This window comes from Egretta garzetta, unplaced genomic scaffold (genome assembly GCF_000687185.1).
Source record: "Egretta garzetta isolate BGI_Z169 unplaced genomic scaffold, ASM68718v1 scaffold158, whole genome shotgun sequence".
Classification (NCBI taxonomy): Eukaryota; Metazoa; Chordata; class Aves; order Pelecaniformes; family Ardeidae; genus Egretta; species Egretta garzetta.
The window spans coordinates 2,343,834-2,361,887 of NW_009260430.1; positions in this window are offsets into that span (position 1 = coordinate 2,343,834).

Here is an 18,054-nt window from a genome sequence, read left to right on the forward strand (position 1 = left end):
CACTAACAGTCTTATATACTTCATAAACACATACCTAAGAGAACTGCAGCTCTGCAAACAATCTGCCTATGACTGACAAAACATTTATTAAATCAAACACGATGCTCCTGGCACTTCCAAAACAGTGGAGATGAGAGCAGAAAGGATGAAGCGAGGCACTTGGGCCTAGTGAAATTATCTGAGGCAAAGGTATCAAAAATACAAAAGCCACGGGGCCCTCTAAATGTTATTTTTCCTCATTGTCTAGCAATTCATTTTGCTTTAACACAGGCATAAAAATTTATGACAGCCCAACTCTTTTACCCACTAATTATTTCTCATGATAAAATACATGCCGTACAGTTCTTAGTTCACCCCTTCCCATCCTCAGTACAGTAAAACTAAAACGTTTGACAGTTACAAGAGATATCAATGCATTCGCAAGAGGAAAAAGAAAAGTTTAGACAAACTATAAAGCTTCTGCAACTAGTAACTGCCTGTAAACTCAACCTATCAAGAGCTCAGTCAAGCCTCTCAAATGCCAGAGAACTGTATAAAAGTGTTCAAAAAACCTGTCCCACCGTAGCAGCAAAAATTTATCTTTTCCTTTCCATGTCAGTAGCTGCACCCTCCGCTGCAGAGCCTGCATCCGAGACAGCCGTTAGCAAGCGTGCTTCCCCTCCGCCCAGAGCAGTGGCTGAGACCTGGGCAGCCCGAAAGGCTCTCATGGAAATTACGGGAAGAATAAAGAAGAATTAGGATGTGAGCGAGATATTTTAACAGCTAAAATGGTCCCTCTATCTGACTGAAAATGAGGCTTGTAATACAGCTGTTTGGTTTTACACCTCCAGCTTCCCCTATCTGATCATTATTGTAATGCTAAAGCTGATGAGAAGCACTCATCGGGGTTTTACCCAGAGATGAACAACGTTGTAGCTCAGGCAAACCGGTAAACGAATGACGACACAGTTCCGTATCTTTTAGCTTGTTAAAAATTGCCGCTTGGCTCTCTATGAAGTAATTCCAGCACATGATATATTTTTCAGGAGAGGCATGTTAAATCTATGGTAGCGACACACATTCTGTCAAAACAAGGAAACATTTTGCTTGCATTACAGCAACGGAACAACTTGCTGAAACACCATCTGACACAGAAGGCTCCAGCTCATCAAATCTACTGTATATTCATTATATGCATGAATACTCCTCGTAACAACAAAAATTAGCCCGTGGCTATAAAGAAAGTATAAGATGGCAAGGAAGATTTTATACTTTTACTCACTACCTGACTTGTGGTGGAAAGACAAAGCAGCTGTTGTAAGGACCATACACGATCATACGCCACGCGCATGGTCTAGGAGAATTGAACACGTGGATGCAGATGGCGTGCAATGTCTCCCCACATTTAATGAATTTGTCTCTCCCGATTGGATAAATACGGTCACCTGCACGAGTTTCCCCTTTCTGACAGTCTTTGGAATTAGCAGTGCTAGGAAAGCTGCTGTAGGGAGCGTTAGGAGCGTCCATAGCTGAAATGGATACTATAATACTGAATGATATTTTATATTTTTGCCACAAAAATGACACTAGTTATTTTAAGCTATCACATTCCACCATGCAATGGCAGGGGGAGCCAAGATGATAAAATACCAGCTACAAATTCTAAGGCCTATTCTCTCCATCTATTTTTAGGTATTCAGGTTGCTATCAGCTCTTATACCATTACTAGGAGAAATAACATGACAGACCAACAATTCAGTGGAGGGACTTAGAGCAGCCTGCCAAGCTCAGCCTGTCAGAAAGACCCAGTTTGTGGGTATTCAAATTACTGGCAAGCTAGATGACCTGAATGTAGCTCAAAAGGCGAAAAAAAAGAAATCACCTACCTCAATAACCAAAGGAAATTCATTACAAGAGAGGTTTGTAGGAAAATAAATATTGACGATATCAATAGTAGGGGTATCTTCTCCCTACTATCTTCAGTTACCAAAAGAAAATCAAAGTAATATTGAATTCCAACAGCTATCCACCTGTACAGACTTCCCTCAGTTGAAGACTAAACAGCTAAAAAGTTACTCTGGAATTCTACTTCTGAAGTTTCTAAAATCAGACATATTCCTAATTGGATCTCTGATAGCTGTGATCAGCTATGACACTTGTGGCAAATCCTGAAAACACACACATTTTTGAGGGAACAAGAAGAAAACTTTTTCAGAGGTTAGCAATAAAATAAAAGGAAGGAAATGGCTCTCAACCTACCTCAAAAATTGTATTGAGCTCTACCTCAGCACAAGTACACATAACCTTTAATACCTTCGTTGTTAAGATTTGCCAGTTAAGAAAGTGCTATTATCTGCCTTTTATAGATAGGGAACAGTGTACAGAGAGCCTGACTAACTTGTTTAGTGTCATAAAGGGATCATGTAGTAGAGCCAAGAATTAAACTTTGTTCTCATAGCTCTCAAATAAATGCCATTGTCCGTGAGTTAAATAAATAGCATTTAACAGGGGAAAAAGAGGAGGCAAGGGAAGAGGAGTATTTTATCATTAGAGATAAAGAATTGGAAGTGTTAGCAGGAACAAAACCCAATGCAATTTAATGTAGGAAAATACTATAAGGGACTTGTAATAAATAAGAGTCTGACCACAAAAAACCTAAGTGGGACGAATATTTTTAATTCTATATTTAAATGGAAAAGCAGACTACATCTTTAATATGAAACAGAAAATTAAACATTATTCATTCCCAAATAAAGTTGGAAGTGATATCAGAATGTGTCATAAGGTCTTCATGGCATTTAAAGGAGAGTCCTTCTGATTCAAACTCATTATCCATTCTACCATGTTGAATAAGATCAGCAAATTCCACCCTACCTACATATACTATATTGTTGTTTATATAATGATAAAAGCTAATCAGTTAGGAGCTGCTCTGTGAGAATGCAAGGTTGAAGAGCATGTTTTTCAACTTGAAATAATCAATAATTTAGTTTTGATCAATTCTAATTTCTATGCAAATCAATTCCATAATCCTGGTCCATCTATTAACTGAAGGCCACACTGAATAAACTTGATCACAGAAGTAGTCAAAATTAAATTCAGGCCTGTAATTTGATATTAAAGTGAAAAATTACCCACGATGGTCAAAAGCTGATAGATGGACTCAGTCACTTAGACACCAGGAGTCTGGCCCACTGATAGCATTAGAAATACTGAGATCTTAAGCGTGCCCTAATATCCAAGAAGAAACTAAGCAGCACAATGGGTGATGTGTTTTTGATGTCTTGAACATTTTTTTAAAATATATTCTCCGCATTATGGTAATTTCCATAAGAATACTGTTACACAGTATTTATTTATTTATGCACACCACATATTCATGCCTGTCAGGAGATGTCTGCGTAAAGATTTACTTTAGTGGATATACTATAGCATCCCTGCAAATGATACCTCTCTTACTGGTGTTGAAACACAAACAGCGTAACTTCTGATGCTTTAAAATTATCCCCATTAGCACAATTTCCTTAAGAAGTTAATTCCTGCTCTTGGATATATTTGTACCGTGGTTGGTATATGGCTTAAGGAAAAAAGTACTACAGAAATCTGCAATCTGGCCTGTCTCCAATTTTTCCCTCCAGCAAATATTTTCTGTTTGCTTCCTCATTATTCTTCAGTTATATCCTCTGCTGTAACATAATTCACCTAGAATGGTTTATGGTTGTCATTGTCTTGGATGACTACAATTAAAATCTTTTGCTGCCACTACATGGTGCCACTCTTGTGTGCTCACTAAACAAGCACCGTAAATGAACAACGAGGAAGGAAGCACAAGCACACACATGCATGCGGAAGAGAAAATAACACAGAAGAAATCCTATGCACTTTCCTCCTTAAATCACAATAAAGATCATAAAACCCCCACAAAACAAGGGAGTAATCCTGAATAGCTAGGAGCTTACACTGACAAACTGGATGAAATCTTCCTTCTGGTGCTTCCTTCCTCTCCTTTAATTTAGCTGTAAACTAGCTTGGAATACATTCCAGATTCTCCAAATATGCATTAAAATGAATATGACATAGGGAAAAAATCTGCTTAGAAATAATCTGCATGTAAGGCTGCATTGTTCAAAGAGGAATTTTTCCAAGCAGTACATCCCCATGAGAGAGACTCCGTTCATCATCTAAATGGCTGTAATTAATTGGGAAAAAAATAACTGAAGGCGATTACTGGGAAACACATGGGAGGTGAGATAGACTATTAAATTTATTTCCAAGAGGAGATGTGGAAAGTATTACATTTCCCTGGCCAAATAACCGTACATTGATCAACTACTGCTTCAAATATATGCACAGCTTATCAGTCTATCAACATCTCGAGGTTTTGTGCCAATTGTTCTGACGTGTTCTCAATAAATATAATAATAGCAGAAGGACAAAAAATAAATGGGGAGATCCATCTTTCAGTGACTACTACCACCTCAGTAGATCAATACATGTCATAACATCCTTATCATTTGGGAAACAGAAATCCTTTTATGGCAATAAAGCTTTAGTATTTTAGTTATTAATTTAGATCAGTCATGACAGACCTAGGAAATTTCAGATTCATACAGGAAAACCACAAAATTCATCCAAAATAATTGTGAAAAACTTGTGATCTCAAGTGAAAACTTCCACCTGTTATGCGGGTGTGAGATTTCTGTCCACATTTCCAACTCCCTCTTTAAGAAGGCAGATTCCAATTTTGCTGTGTGATGAAGTTCTGTAAAATACATAAAATAAAGCCACTAATGTGCGATTTTATATTACTGTCATTGAGACAATAACCAAATCCTGCTTTCTGGAACTGGAACATGGTCACTGTGATCCCAAAGAATATCATACTGCCAGATAAAGGCTAGAACATCGGTGCTGCCAGCAGTGGACAACACAAGGTGCTACAACAGGAGGTGGAGTTTTTGCAGGTTTTTCCATATTTGGGAATCCCAGATTCTCCTTTCTCAAAGACAAAGAAAACTAGTTGCTTTAAGTGGGAGGGTTGATACTCCTTGTACGTTTAAGTTGATTGAGTGGAACTAGATATTATTATTATGCCTATAGCTATCTGTTTTTTTGAAAGTTGTCTGTTGCAATTATATCTACATGGTGCTTTTTATATGGACGTCTCCAAGCAGTTACCAATTATTAATCTTTATGACTTGAGTGAGAAGTAAGTTATTAAACCCTTCTGGCATATGTGAAAACTAAGAAACATAAGGGTTAAACAAGATTCCCAAAATAAGGCACTGACATATAGAATCCAGGTCATCTTGACTTTTAATATTGTAGCTCACTCAGCATTTTTATAGAGCAATAAATTAAACATTTGTCCTGTAAAGATAAATTTAGCCCATTTTTCTTATTAGAGTGAACATTGATAGCTACTGTCTGGTTGTGCTAAATGGTGATACAGGCATTATCATTATTTGTCAATTAACACAATGTCAACCAGGTTTTAAAAGCTAAATATATGTAATTCATTTTGAGCCTAGGAACTGCTGCTTAGACTATGAAGGCTAGAAGGAAGCATACATATAAAAAGTATATCTTGCACATAGATTGTGTATGTTCATGAAAAAAAGATGGTATCAAATATAGTCAACTTTTCTCTCACCCAAGGACTGGAATTTATATAGGGCATATTTCAGGCAAAGACTATGGTCGTATTTTATATTTGGCTGCGCTACTACGTTGGCAATACTAATCCTTGGCACAGGGGAAAACGGTCATGTCAGCCAAACTCCAGCTGTCCACTCCGCCTGTCACTTCCTTCATCTTCAAGTTTATAGCAGAGGGATGGAGGGGTCTGTGAGCATGTTAGCGAGGGCTCGGCAGCAGGGACCCAAGACAGAAGAGGAGGACAGGAGTTATCTGAGTCGGGAGGAGGGAATAGGGAGAAGGGGACAAGAAAATTAGAAATGAGAAAAGTGTTAAGACAGGGTAGGATAGGCAGAAAATAAAAACCCTGGACAGGGAATGGAAAGGGAAAAAGACGATAAAGAAGTAAAAAGCCACTGGATGTCCCTTCGGGATATTTGCTTTTTGGAGAGAAGAGGAAGTTGATACACATTTATTTTTAAATGTCCTCAGTGCCCAGGTTCTTTTAAGGTAAATCTAGATGGCTCTCGGCGGGCTGCCATGTCACTCTGAAAATATTTCCCCCCCCAGAGTAATGACATCAAGGCACGCATGACGGACTCCACCTGATGTCATCGTCTGTGGCTTTCAACCATGTGGCTCTCAAGAAGAGCAAAGCTAAAATCTGTGGAATGCTATTCAGAGAGAAGAGCAGAGAGAGAGAGAGTTTCAGCAAGAGACATCTATCTCTTGAATGAGAGACATTATCTCCTTTGACCCCTAAGTACACCCATCTCAGGGTGAATAAAACCTTAAAAATAACATACATAGGTGTTCTGGGTTCATTAACATACACAATAACACTGACTGACATGAATTTTAGGTTCAGGTTCACTTGTAGAGCCTTGGTACCAATTTTATAAAAAATCTGGTTTCTGGGTGTTTCTCCAGTTGGGTATCATTATCACGAATTGCTGACCGGAAAGAAAATGGTCTGAGCACAGAGATGAAAGTGCAGTTAAGCAACAAATCCTATGCGCTATTTCATCATGACCTTGTTCTTGCTTGTGTGCAACAACCACTGGAAGGGAATGAAGAACAAGTAATTGATGTTGAAACATATAATGCATTGAACGTGTCAAGGGCTAGCATGTACAACATGCTAGACAGCACTACCTAATGGCAAGGTGTCTCACACCAGAAAGCCTCAGTGCTCATCTGAGCTGATTGCCTTGCTCACCTCGGCAAGGCAGTTTGGCGCGCTTTCTGGTAGCGCAGCCCTGATGAATAGCAGAGATAAGACAATATCCATTTCCAGTCTGTGGAGAATGACTTGTAACATTTTCATATACCGCAGATGAGTGTCTATGGTTGGGGAAGCTGGAAGAGCTCTTTGAGATGGGTGTTCGTACACTTCGTTATGGGGGTAAACATCAGTCCTCCCTCAAAGACATTACTTCTTTGTTAGAAGAAGAAAAAAATAGTCCTTTGGAAATGCACGTTCACTCATTATCCAGTCTAAAATATTTCTGAAAAGTATTTTCCCTGTGTTCAGATACAGGTGGACATAACACCCATCCTCAATCAAGGGCATCTTCATCCAGAGGTGTGGAACAAGCCCAAAGGCTGTCTTTCCCCTGCCCTTCTTATCAGTGGTCCTGCAGCTGGTCTTGAGAAAAAAAAAAAACAAACCAAATTTACTTGGTTTTGAGTATTAAGCCACTGAACATTCTTTGCAGCTTTATACTTAGTCTAGTTCTTTCTATTTCTGTTAGTTTGATAAAACTTTGCTCTGTAATTAAGTGTCCCACAGCGTCATCCCAGTATTCAGAGGTCTGGAATATACTGGCATATGCCTTTTTGGGAAATTTTAAATTGCCTTCCAATCTTTTGCTATAAGTAATATGTCCTATAACTCTGAAAAGACTTTATTTTTGGTATAAAAGAATATTTCTTAGAAAACAAAAGTATCTATAATGTCATTATTTTTCTTTCAAGAAGGGTCCTCCCCTTCAGTTTAGCTTTTGTTTAGCTTCTTAGAACTGCACTTTAAGCTTTTCAGATTTGCAGACATACAATTCTGAAAGGCCGGTTCACTAATTTTTTCCCCCAATTAAATAATCAAGTGATCGTACAATGATATGCGATGAAACTCAAATTCCAAGGAACAAATTATATCAACCTGTAAAAAATATGAAGATTACCATTTCCAGTCTGTGGAGAATGACTTGTAACATTTTCATATACCGCAGATGAGTGTCTATGGTTGGGGAAGCTGGAAGAGCTCTTTGAGATGGGTGTTCGTACACTTCGTTATGGGGGTAAACATCAGTCCTCCCTCAAAGACATTACTTCTTTGTTAGAAGAAGAAAAAAATAGTCCTTTGGAAATGCACGTTCACTCATTATCCAGTCTAAAATATTTCTGAAAAGTATTTTCCCTGTGTTCAGATACAGGTGGACATAACACCCATCCTCAATCAAGGGCATCTTCATCCAGAGGTGTGGAACAAGCCCAAAGGCTGTCTTTCCCCTGCCCTTCTTATCAGTGGTCCTGCAGCTGGTCTTGAGAAAAAAAAAAAAAAAAACCAAATTTACTTGGTTTTGAGTATTAAGCCACTGAACATTCTTTGCAGCTTTATACTTAGTCTAGTTCTTTCTATTTCTGTTAGTTTGATAAAACTTTGCTCTGTAATTAAGTGTCCCACAGCGTCATCCCAGTATTCAGAGGTCTGGAATATACTGGCATATGCCTTTTTGGGAAATTTTAAATTGCCTTCCAATCTTTTGCTATAAGTAATATGTCCTATAACTCTGAAAAGACTTTATTTTTGGTATAAAAGAATATTTCTTAGAAAACAAAAGTATCTATAATGTCATTATTTTTCTTTCAAGAAGGGTCCTCCCCTTCAGTTTAGCTTTTGTTTAGCTTCTTAGAACTGCACTTTAAGCTTTTCAGATTTGCAGACATACAATTCTGAAAGGCCGGTTCACTAATTTTTTCCCCCAATTAAATAATCAAGTGATCGTACAATGATATGCGATGAAACTCAAATTCCAAGGAACAAATTATATCAACCTGTAAAAAATATGAAGATTACAATCAAGAGCCAAATCAATCTTAAACCTACTTTTCAGTTCAAAAGAAAGAAGAATGTTGTGCTTTTCTAATATTTCCGTATTGCTGTTCTCTCTGCCAACAGCCAGGAGATAAATCTTAAAGGAGCTAATGGCCAGCCCCTATGGGCTGTTCTATGAAGTGGCACAACAGACTGAATAATACTCGGAAAAAGAGTCACAGATGCAATGCAGAACTGAATCTGCCTCATTCAAAATAGCTAGTGCAGGCTACAGGAATGTGTTACAATCACACAGTTTTTGCTAAAATAATGGCAAGCAACACTCAATATTTTTTTTATTCCTCTAAGAATTTGTGTCCACAGTTATTTTTCAGTAGTTCCATAAAATCCCAAGCTGACTCCTTTCACTGGTGTTTTAATTAAAAATATCAGCATCACATACAGAATATTTTAGCTAATTTTAGGACATGTTCACAGTGCTTTTATGGAATTTCATTAAAACTCACTGCAGGTGCATTAAAACTTTGCCATTTTATTTTTGTCTATTTGTTTTCTGTGAGTGATGTTTCAAGGGCAGTTCAGAAACATACTAAATCACGAAAGACTCTATTCAGCAAAATTAAGCTTTTCCAGTGCTGAGTAATTAAAGCTCTGCAGGCTTCCATGGCTTTATACAGAGCTTAATCCTCACTGAAATTTAAAAGTAAAAAAAAAAAAAAAAAAAAAAAAAAAAAAAAAAAAAATCTGTTTACCACCATTACAGAAAGTCTTCATTAGCTTTGTATTCTTGACCCTATTCCCAAGAAGTCATTAGAAATCTGCATACTGCTACACAACGGGGGAAGATGGTCTTGTACTCAGAGTGCTGCCCCAGCGTTCAGGAGATAACGCTCTGGCTTCAAGGGCGGCCACGTACATTTTGGTTGAGCTTTCCTCTCTAGATCCTAGTTCCTAATTGTCAAAATGAGAACGATAATATATTGCTAAGGCACAGGAGTTACAGAATACCAAACGGCCTGTACGCCCTTGAAAAGAAAAACAAAACAAAACACCATAGCTTTAATACATTTATGGTATATTTAAAAACAGCTGCACACGCCGAGCAACTGCGTTCTAGTCTGTCAAAATAAAGAAATGCCGAAGAATACAAATAGTTAATAATTATCCCACAAAACTGGATGTGGTAAGGTGACTGCTTTTATTATGAAGCATCTTTTATGTCTTTGTGTAGCTTTGGTGTTGTCAGTTCCACAAAATGAATCTGTAGGCTGAGAAAAAGTCATTGTATAAAGTTAATATAGTTTAGTGTCTTGCAATATATGAAAAAACCCACAAATTTTCTTTCACAGTTTTTCATTTCTCCAAGTCTAAATTAAACTTCCAACTTCATACGCTGCATAGAGCCTGGAGCTTCCACTAATATACCTGTTTCCACGGGAAGAAGCAATTGTTTCTCAAGAAATGACTGTAAAACCAACAGAGAGAGACTGGTGATGAATTTGGCGAGGATGGCCAAAGAGGAACGTGGCCATTTTTCCATGCTATATCCTGCTTTGCATTCTTCTGTCATATAAAAGGTTCATGATCCACACGGTGCCAGAAACCTACAACTACAACATAAGAAATAAAAATCCGTTGCTTCTCACATGTACAGCAGGTCTTGGCAAGCCCCAGATTTAGTGATAAACAAAACTTAATGCAAATCTGCCTTTGCCACTTGCAGTCATGTCCACCATAGCAGTCAAAACTATCCGTCCTATGAACACTCGCAAACCAGGCTACAGCTGCTTCACTGGTAGTGTCCCACATTATCAGAAGCTTCCACGTTCCAAGAGAGAACGCTCGTTAACAGCGTACATCATTGTCTCTAATGGCCTGCGAAGGTCAGTCAGACAGCCATTCCGGAGTCACCTATGACGGCCGTCTGCAGACGGACATCAGCAAGCTCAGAAGCAGGACCACTGACAGCACTGAAGGTGAGAACCCGGCGTAGAACTGATGATGCACAGGTTGATTGGTAAAGCAGCGATGTAATATGGCTATAGGAGACAGCAGCACCCAGCCACTTTGCCTGTGCCCATAGGAAGAGGGACAACAAGCATCACTGAAAACCAGCAACCTCTCCTCTCCTTGAGCATCTGCAGCCAGTGCTGTTGGAACAGCATGGCAAATGTGATCATAACTGAGGAACGAGGCTCTGCAGATCAGAGTAAATCTCACCTAGCACATGGGTGGGAGTACAGGCAAGTGACAGTAGAAATAAACATTCTTAAACTTGCCACATTTCTGCATGCCACTGAAATCTTGCTAATTCAGTGGTGGACCACTGGCTGTAGAAAAGGCTGGGTAAACAAAATACTAAAAGATGTTTTGCTTGAATTCAGTCCAACAGAGAAGGAAAGAGAGTGCCCAGACTTATAAAGGAATATATGGATTAGTCGCACACTTTGTTCATGCGATGCCTCTGTTCAGTTAAACTTGCCCTTCCTGACCTGCCTTCAGGATGTGTTATCATATTTTCTCTGAGTATTATTTTGGAAAAAACAAGACAAGCAATTCTTTTTTATTGATTTCTTCTGCCAGGTTTCTTGATGCAGAAGTACATTTTATGATCAAACTTCAGTCTTTACTTTTATGGTGGTAAACAATACATGGCTTATTTTTTATTTTTTTTTATGAGAAGAGTAGGTGCTCATGTGATGGAGGAGGTAGAAGAAATGGGTTGCTGCAAATCCTTCAAACTTCATTCTCTCTGTGTTTCCTGTTCTGCTACTGCAACCTACTTTACGATAACCGTCACTAGAGGTTAACAGCCTAGTATTGCCCAGAAGGTAAAAAAAAGTGAAAATCAACTTCTTCAAAACTTTCCTTCCTAATTGCCAATTTAATATTAATTAAGTCTTAATTAATATGTATATCTGCAATGCAGCTAAATACTACCAGAGCATGAGTCACAGCTCTCTTTGATGACTGGCTAATGAAGTCACCACTATGTAAGCATGCATGCACAAGCAAGCAAAAATTTACATCTACCGAATTTGATTCATAGTGCATTTGTCCCTCCTTGAGAAATTGCAAATAAGCTTCCCATCCTGCCCTTTAAGACATCTGCAGACGTTACCGTACCTCTACTGCAAAACGGGCGCTGTGTCTCTGTGTGAAGGCTTTGCAGTAGAAGGCCACATGGTTTCTTGCACAACTTTGAAAGAAAAGGACTGGCTAAAACCCAAAAAGATGTAGCAGGTATGTACACTGCCACCTTTAACTAGAGACAGTTTGGATGTCTCCCAGAAGATTATTCAAGAAAGCTATTTAAAGAAACAAAAGAAAAGAAATCTGCTCTTCCTTTAAGAGCTGATCGTATGTACTGTAAAGGAGTTGAAAATAGTTAATATCTACTACACATATTTATAAAATAAAGCTAAAAGAGAGTGGTTATACTGAAACTCAATCTTGTGTTTTGTCAGAGAATAGGCAAGGATGGAAGAAGGGATCATATGCAGCACCTGACTGCTGCTACAGAATGTGGAATCACAGCATTCATCTATAACTTATGAGTTATTGCAACTTTTCATATATGCTTAGATCATATAGTTTTCACCCCAGGAGCCAGACTAACTCTGACAGAAGGCTTTCTACCCTTCATAAAATGACGATGATCATTAGTGTATTTCTGGAAATTCTTAAAAGAAATACAGAAATATAGAAATATGCAATCCTACAGATTTTTGTAAGCAGCGCTGACTGACAGAATTACTTCAAGACCACTGAATTCTTGTACAATTTTTTTTGGGGGTGGGGGGGTAAAATAAAAGCAGAGGTTTTTCTATACACAAACCTAATACAAATGCATTAAGTTATCATTTTATCTAAGTTGAAATAGCTTTTTAAAGAGAATTTTGCTGTGCTGGTTTTGGCTGCAGTAGAGTTAATTTTTTCCCTAGTAGCTGGTGCGGGGCTGTGTTTTGGATCTGTGCTGGAAGCAGCGTTGATAACCCAGGGATGGGTTGGGTCCTGCTAAGCGGGGCTTACACAGAGCCAAGGCGAGCAGCTGGGGGGGTACAAGGATCTGGGAGGGGACATGGCCATGACAGCTAACCCCAACTGACCCCAGGGGTACCCCACACCATATGATGTCTCTCCCTAATCCCACCGGAGGGGGGGAGCGAGCAAGCGGCTGTGTGGGGCTCAGTTGCCGGTTGGGGTTAAACCATAACATTGACTGTAATTCAAGGCCAGGTCGGACGGGGCTCTGAGCAACCTGATCTAGTTAGCGGTGTCCCTGCTCCTGCAGGGGGGTTGGACTAGATGACCTCTAGGGGTCCCTTCCAACCCAAAACATTCTATGATTCAAAACATTCTATGATAACATCTGGATATCATTTTAGGGGAAACATGATTTAAATTATTAGTTATCCAAATGCTGGATTCTTTACTTGACAGCAATTGTTGAATGTCAAGAAACAACGTACTGTGCTGCTCGGTCACCCAGTGCTGGGCAAACATCTTAAACATTCAGAAGACACATAAACCATGAGGTGTGTGTTTAATGGTTTTCATTGTAAATGGGAAGCATAGATTTTCTCTAAGAAATATCTGGGGAAAAGAAGCTTCCTGTTGTCAAATATTGAGTAACTTAATCAATATGCAACACTAAAGAAAGTAGAAGCACTCTAAAATACCATTACCTCAGCAGGTATGAAAAGCAAGAATTCAGCCTTACAGTTTTTGCAGTGGGGATGGTGCAGCAGATTTATTTTTTCTTTTCAGGAAGAAGACTATCACAATAATAACTGGCCTCAGCGGAAGCCCTTATGTACAGAAAATTGAGGAAATCTTGTCAAATACTTACTTAAATGTCTGAAATCTGAGTTGGAAAGTCTTCCCTTTCCTAGCTTAAAAAACAGCCCTGCATTCCTATGCATAAAAGAATGTGCCTCAATGGTTTTGGAATGTTTAGAAACTTTGTAAATATGCTACAAATACTAAGAAAAAAAACATTGATTTGTTTATGATACTTTGCTAGCTTGAAATTTGCATTTAATGTCATTTACACAATGCAGAAGAAAGTAGAGATGTTTTCATGGTTTTCTATTTTTAAATATACATAGAATAACATAAACATCAAGTTTTCTCTGGTTTCTCCATCACAAATGCAGTATGTTCCCATTTCTTAGACCAAACCACAAGTATTTCCATGACAGGTACTTCGTTGACTCTTCTGTTCAATTCTGCTTTTAGAACGTTTTTATCTTGAATGTATACACACACGCATAAACACACACACGATCAAGGATCTTTTTCTTGGTAACTGAGCCCTTGCCAAGAAGCAGCAATCCTGCAGATAGTATGACAATATCTGTTCCTACTGTCAAAACTCACAATTTCAGGACACACAGTATAGAGAAGGGAGCTACAGAGAACACTGAGATCATTCATGTCTTCCCAGTTATCAGAGAGGTGTTTTCACTTGAGCATGGGAACTCTAAGGAACAACATTCCCAATTGTCATGAGGTTTTCCACAAAATTCAAAGAGTTCATGACAGTCTTTTCCTCATCCTTATCCTCTTTTCCTTGGATAGCTATCTCTCAGAGAGGACTAAACTCCTGGATCTTCTGCTATTCTGGCAGTAGACCTGCAGGTTATTACTTTATTAGGATTGAGCAAGCATCTTTCCTGCCCCTTACAGCAACCCTCAATTCTGTTGTTAAATAGCATCACATACCTTAATTTTGGGTTTCGATTTTGGTGCTTCTCCAAGCATTTGCATAGTAAGAAGACTCTTCAAAGTACCTGCTTTGCACCCTTCCTGGCTGATCAACAAGGTCAAGCACAGATGTATTCTTTTTGCTAGCATTCAGAGGTAAGAGCTATTCCTTCCCCCTGTGCCACTGTGCAAGCAGGCAGATGGCACTCAGCACACACCAGATCGTAGAACATTTTCCATAGGACTCTATCTTTAGGCAGAATTAACAACAAAAGCCCAGAGAATCAACAAATTGTTCAACAGCAGCAGTGACTACAGAGACAAGAGGAAGGGAGAGTGATGTCTCTAAATGACTTGCACGATGAGCCGCTTCCCAAACAACTGCCATCGCACCTACTTGCGAAGTGCAACATCTCTGCCAGCCACAGTGCAGTTCTAAACTCAGTATAACCCTCAAAACCAATGCTTTTGTGCTCCACAGAGTCACGAAACACGGCAAGACACAGTGCATGGTGGAAGCCGATTAGTACCAGTGCTGCAGGTGCCATCCTGGCACGTGGGGAAGTCTGCTGCCTAACTTCCCTGCCGCTTAGCCAGGGCACTGACAGACCCTTTTGTCAACAGATGCATATGGTGTATTTTCAAAACCAATTTTAAGTTAGCCTGGAGGCCACTTGACCTGCCCTCCAACCAAATTATTTGTTGGTGAAAATTAAGATCCGAATCACTGGAGACTGCCAAATGGAAGGTACAGCTCCCCACACATCATTTTTTAAAGGCAGAAAACAAGCCAAATGCAAACTGAGGTTAATGCAATAGATACAAGAAAGAGAAATAAGATTAGACGTGATGTATGTGCCAAGAGGCCTTCTGCAGGCAAGGGAAAAAAGAGAATAAGGTTAACATCTTTGATTTTTCCCCTCCCCCTGCACAAGAGCTGAAAGGAGTCTTCATAGCAGCAAGGTCAATTCTAATCTTATTTCCTTATTTCTCACAGTTATTTCATTACCTTCATTCCCATTTTTTAAACTTCACAGCAAAAATATTTTTTCCAGAAATCACCGCAATTCAGGATCAGTTAGATATCATAGCAGCTCTTTTTAAATAGTTACCACAAGACATACTAAGAAAGAAATCTCTTTAAACAATAGCCTCCTGCAACAAATATTCTAAGAAAATGCACCCTTTTCTTCTTCTGAATGGTTGCTGCCTCTCACGAAAACATTAACATTTTGCACACAAAAAAATGATGTAATTAGCAAGAACTTTCTCTATTTCTGTTCTCATTATTGCTGATTAGCAGAAATTATCAGGCAAATAATGGCTGCTTTCTCTTTTTATGATCAATTTATTCACCCTCCATCTGATTTCTTTGGTGATGAACTGAACTGTAGGCTCTTGTGTCTACGGCACTTTGGGAGAGAGAGAGAGAAAATGGGGTGAGGGAGAGAAATTAAACAGCAAGTATGTATAAAGTGTCAGAAAACATTTAAATTATCTGTGCCAACTTATAATTTTACTTCAAGCCCTGTAATATTTTTTTTACATTTCTGTAAAAATCACAGCTCCTAGAATCGTCTGATTAGTCCAGACTTCATTTATTAATTGCAACAATAAATAAAACCAGCTTCTCACGCAGCAAAAAGACTGAAAGCGTGTTTTCAAAATAAGCTTGAAATGACTGAAAGGTTTAAAAGCTCCAGACAAGTAAAGCCATCCCCAAAAAATCTTTGAAGAGAGACCCCAAATCTCATCATTTCAAAGCCACTCTCATAATTTGGGGGTGATAATGCTGATTTTCCAATAGTACGACAAGACTCTGTTACCATGGCAGCTGGCAAGAGATGGGGATTGCTTCCACTTAAATACCAAAGCACAGCCAAGTTTTAGCTTTTGCTGCAACTGCTATCTGGGAACGCTGCTGGAAAAAAAAAAAAACCCACCAAAAAACCTGTGCCGAGTTCTACATTGCCAGAGCTCTACTGCTATTACTATTCAAATACCTAATTTAAATCTATTTGGCATACATCTTTGCAAGCCGCAGTCAATCTTCAGGCTATTGCACAGACACCCCTTTATTTTTTATGAGGGTTAGGAAAGATTTCTCTTGCTTGAACCACTTAATACCCTGTTGTTTAGGGTACAGTTGAGCAGGCTCATCTTCTGCCTGGGAGGACATCCCCCCAGCCCCCCTCCAGGGAGCTCTTCCCCGCAGGCACAACTGCAGTTCCCATACTTAAGACCAGGCAAAATGATTTGCTTTTCAAAATGGAGAAAAAAAAAAAATACTATTCTCAGCCTGAGACTTTGCATTTTAAGCTTTAGCCTGGAGCAAATTATTAAGGCAGAGTTACTGTCTAAATCCCTGGAAATAGGGGTTTATAGTAAAAATACTGACAGATCCATAACTATAGCCATGCAAATACAGCAGATAAAAATATGTATAAATGATAATGTAATTTAATGGCTTAAAGAATTTTTACTGGGGAGGAGGGTAATGTCTGCTTTATTTTGACAGTGTAAAATGTCAGAGCAGAATCGAAGGATGTAGCAGAGTCATACTCTATACTTCTTAGAGATTATTTGACAAGAACAATTTCAGTGTTCTATTTAATGCACTTACGACAAATTTAAGTGATGAATTGATGCCTGAGAGACAGTGTGGCTAGAATTAGGAGAACAAATTTTCTTGTTATGGGAGCAGCTACAGGCCAGTTGAGCGCTGATAGGCATACTAAAAGTTAGGTAAAGGAAAACTGAAGAGTATTCTGTCAGTGGCAGCGAAAGTGGAAAGCTATATATTTATTAAACCATAATGTCACCAGGTTGTACTTTGAAGTACCTCAGAGGCACTGACTCCTCAAAGTCTGTGGATACAAGAAAAGGATCAGAGTCTTTTTGGAGAAGTCAGTTTGCTAAGAAAAGTAAGCATTACTGTACAACTCCAGATGTCACTTTTAGTCAAATGTCATATTATTTCATTGAGCTCCTCTAATATGGAGTAAAATTGAACAAACCATTCTGTAAAAATGAACCTTCACTTAATAACAGTGGAATGAAGTCAGGCATCATTCTAGAGGTCTCATTTTTATATGATTTTCCATGCTCAGTAAATAGTTACAGCCATGTTGAAATCGGCCAACATTCTAGACACAGTATTTCAGGGGGAGATACACATCCATAAAGGATACTATACTGGACATTTTTAAAGCATAATGGCAGAGAAAAGCCATATGCAAGGAACATTTTGTAGAACATTTTAAAAACGAATCATCCCAGCTTTCAAAGATTTTCTGGGCAGAAATCTTCCGACTCAAGCTTCATCAACATTACCAAAAGCATGAAGACATCTTCCACTGGTTTTCACCACAGGTGAACTGGTCTCCTGCTTCTAGAGAATCATGAGCTTGAGCTGAGAAACCACATTTATTTTGTAGGATATAAAAAAAACTTGGGGTTCTCAGTAAATCAGCCAGCAGTGAAAGACCTGCATCTGGGTTTATAGGGCTTGCAGAGCGATTAAAATTTGTACAACCATGCATTTTCAATGAACTGTTTTAAATTATTTTCCACTGAAAATGAAACATTCTTACTCATAGCACTGAAGCAGGCATGTACAATAAAATGCTTCATTCAATGTGCTGCATCCTTGAGACTCACCACAGAACTGG